The sequence below is a fragment of the Rhagoletis pomonella genome, unplaced genomic scaffold (genome assembly GCF_013731165.1).
Source record: "Rhagoletis pomonella isolate Grant_MI unplaced genomic scaffold, Rhpom_1.0 Rhpom_scaffold_00002, whole genome shotgun sequence".
NCBI lineage: Eukaryota > Metazoa > Arthropoda > Insecta > Diptera > Tephritidae > Rhagoletis > Rhagoletis pomonella.
Window position 1 is genome coordinate 100,783,614 of NW_023458556.1, and position 3,661 is coordinate 100,787,274.

The following is a 3,661-nucleotide window of genomic DNA, read 5'->3' on the forward strand; positions in this document are numbered from 1 at the left end:
ATTAATGTTAGAAACGAAAATAAAAAATTCATTCTAGTACGAAAAATTAGTTTTTGCTCCGATTTTTGCAGCGATTTAGTCCTGAATCGAGTTTTGGAGGTCCGAACACTGTTCCCTACATTTGTACTGTTTTATAAACCTCAAACCGCAGTGTGGACAGCAATAGTTAGTAATGTGGTTAAGTTCGACTTGAGATGGTTAACTTTTTGGTGGGGACATGGTATAAACCTCCTGGTAAACCCAAATAAGGGTTAAATTTAAAAACTATACAATAACGACTTTTTTTAGTTGCGCTTTTGTCTCAAAGTGTTTATCGCCGGTAAACCCAAATGATGGTTAAAATTTAAAAACGAATTAATAAAATTAAAGTAAAATCTGTGGATAGTTAACAATGAACTACTTTTTTCGCAAAATCTATAAAGACCAATTTTATTTTTCAAAAAAAAAAGTACAATAGTTATTATTTCACACCCTGTATATGATAAAATATTAAAAGCTGGAAAAAGGAGTACAAAAGAAGTACAAAACTAATAAAGGAGTACATTTCCAGATATATTTTTTTGGGATTACATGGGAGTACATTGCAATAAAAAGGAGTACGTTTACTCCCGAAAGCAGTACGTCTGGCAACCCTATGTTACACTGATCATGAACTGTTTAATTGACTTAGTACAGGTCGTAGGGCTGGTCAATTAATTCACGAAACTGCGCTTAAAATTTTTCTAACACCTTGAAATTCTCAACTTATTCTTAAAAAAATTATTTTCGCATGACTACCGGCACTAAATAACTTCTTGCTCGGTTATATTTTAACCCATTTTAAGTTTTTATATGACTTTGAAAAGAAGGATACTTATACTATTTTAAGAAATAATAAGTTTTGTGAGTATATTGAAAAATATGGAACATTTTTAGGTCAATCTGAAATTTACACAAATTTTGGTTATTTTTTGGCAAAATATCAAAAGAAAATAGTCTCTTTTAGTCACTACATTGAAAATAATGTTTTATTCAAAGTAGAACTAAGTACCTTTATAAAAATCAATAGACAATTTCGGAAGTTACGATTTATCTAAAGATCTTTCCGTGATATTGGAATTCGATAATATTTCACAGAAAATTTGAATCAGTTGGATTGGATTTACTTTTAGGTTTTAATAGTTCGTCTAGGTGAACTTCAAGATTTTGGGCAGAGACGCATGCTTTTTGACGTGGAATGACCCGTATAGTTCCTATGTATATTGCATATCTGTGTATGTACATCCGAAAGCATTTTATGTATAATAGATACATATAGCGCGGGATTTCTATTATTACTTTAGTATAAAACGAGTTTAGGTTATATTTGAACGGGATTTTATTAAAGGTGTTACTGGCAACACTGGTTTGAAGCAACGACCATCGATGTTGCTCGATTTAGCGATCTCAGTAAATAATAGCGATGTTTCTTAAGAGCGTGTCAGACGTGGCAATATATTTCCATGCAATAAATTTCGGAAAGGCTGTCAAATTGAGAAATCAGTTGCATGAGCAGTCACACCTTGCATGGAAAGTGTCTTTCGAAAGAGGTTTTTATTTCCGAACGGCGAATTGCAGGAAAAATTTCTGAAATCGCTTTTTGGCTGTTCACACAGCGAATGAGCTTCTGGCAATCTTTCTCGATACTAAAATGCAACCATGAGCGGTGGGGTTGTGGTTTGTTTGCTATTTCTCTTGTAAAAGCGAGAAAATATAGGTTATAATTAACATATTTACCGTGTAAACAATAACTTAACGATTAAGTAAATTAAGCAAAATAATATATTTCAAGCATTTTTGATATTTAATTCAATAATATTTTTTATCATTTTACACAAATTCACGATCAGGGCCACATGGCAACACTCGATTAGTTTGACAGCACTTGCAGAAGAAACAAAAATTGCTAGTGCAGCACGAGCAAGTTGATATATTTCCGAAATCGATTTTCGCTCTTGCAGTTGCAGTCCCACCCTGCAACTTTTATTTCTGAAACTGATTTCCGAAAGGTGACAGAAAGATCTTTCTGGCTGTTCACACATCGAAATAAAATTTCTCTTTCTCAATTTGACAGCGAATTGCGTGCGAAAGAAGAAAATATTGCCACGTCTGACAGGTGCTTTACATTCCTACTCTTTTCAGTTAAAAAGAAATGCCGAAAGTGTGGGGTGTTGTATATTGTGTGAAAGTTTCGGTCTTCGTAAATAAAAAGTATAAATAACATCTCAGATGATAAAGTTTGAAGAAACTGTGCAAGCTCCTTATTAAAGTGGTATACATAAATTTTAGCAATACTTTTGCCTTTTTTAATTTAGTATTTCTATTGGCCGGTTTTGGATTGTAGCTACATACATACATATGTAAGTCACTCAAAGCCCATTGAAGTTACAAAGTTTATACCACCGAAACAAGACCGGTGTTAATTATAGGCTGCATTTCTTTATTCATTCTGAACGTTTGGAATAAACTTTTTTGTTTACTTATTCCTTAGAACGTTCCTGATTATATGTTGACGTATATTTCAAACGCATTCTGTTTATTCCGGCTGTGAAATGGGATTATCCGGAATGTATAAAGAAACGTAGCCATAATTTGCGGGCGTACTTAATGAAATGTTAGATTATTCATCTATAAAAACAAAGTTTATGAACATCCTGTTGACTCATACCGTGGGTAGGGTTTGGTCATTTGTTCAATGACTTGGGGAGGGGGGATTGATCTTAGGTAACATCAACAATTGTTTGTTTTAGCATAACTATCGCGAATTTTCTCATGAAACTTTACCGATGTTACACGAATTGGGTTGGCTTTCCATTCATAGGTTTTTGGGTGTTTTCACAAAACCATCACGAATTTTGTCATGCAACTTTGCGGGGATGTTCAGAAACGTACATATTTACATTATTTATCACTCTTCACTTTATTAGTAATAGTATTTAACTAACGGTTTTGGCTATTTTCACAAAACTATCACGAATTTCGTTAAGAAACTGGGCGGGGGTGTTAAGAACCGTATATATTTACATTATTTATCACTCTTCACTTTATTAGTAATAGTATTTAACTAATTGGGGAAACTTTCCATTATGGCCGTTCGTTAAAGGTGCGGTGGGCGAAGGGGGAGTGGGCGTGGCACCTCCAAACGACCTTTTTGGAGAGGGCATGAACCGCCATTGACAAAAATGCAACCTCCGACCACCTAGGCCCCCTGTGGTTCCCTACGGACCCCTTAGAAAAATGGCCAAAAATGGCAATTTTTACTTTCTGCGTAGGCGGCCTTCGGCCGCGATTAGGGATTATAACCCTTACTACGTAGAATTCTCCTTTCTGTGTGACCTAACTGGGGCTACCGCCCCAGTGATGTAACTGATATAACCAACGGTTCCGAATGCTGTTACGAGACTGGCTCTTTATTCATATCTTTTCATACTTCATTCTTATAGCTAGTTACATATTCTCTTGTTTCTTACGTTAGGGTTGTATTTCATAACGTTCAGTATTTGTATCTATGTGCACACATATATACGACACTTCTCCCCGCCTAAATACTTCCAAGCCTTGATAACTTAACATTAGCCTTGATAACTTAACATTAGTGTAGGGTTCATACTTTTTATTATACTTGCTTCATTTTTTAACTTTG

At 34.7% G+C, this 3,661-nt stretch overlaps 1 long non-coding RNA gene across 1 annotated transcript in view; it reads left to right on the forward strand.

Moving 5' to 3' along the window:
• Positions 1-2,153: 2,153 nt before the first annotated feature.
• The window catches only part of LOC118734253, a 31,257-nt gene continuing 29,749 nt past the window's right edge, over positions 2,154-3,661 (forward strand). The window contains exon 1 of the long non-coding RNA XR_004992366.1: positions 2,154-2,378. This is a non-coding gene — a long non-coding RNA (uncharacterized LOC118734253). The remainder of the gene's footprint in view (positions 2,379-3,661) is intronic.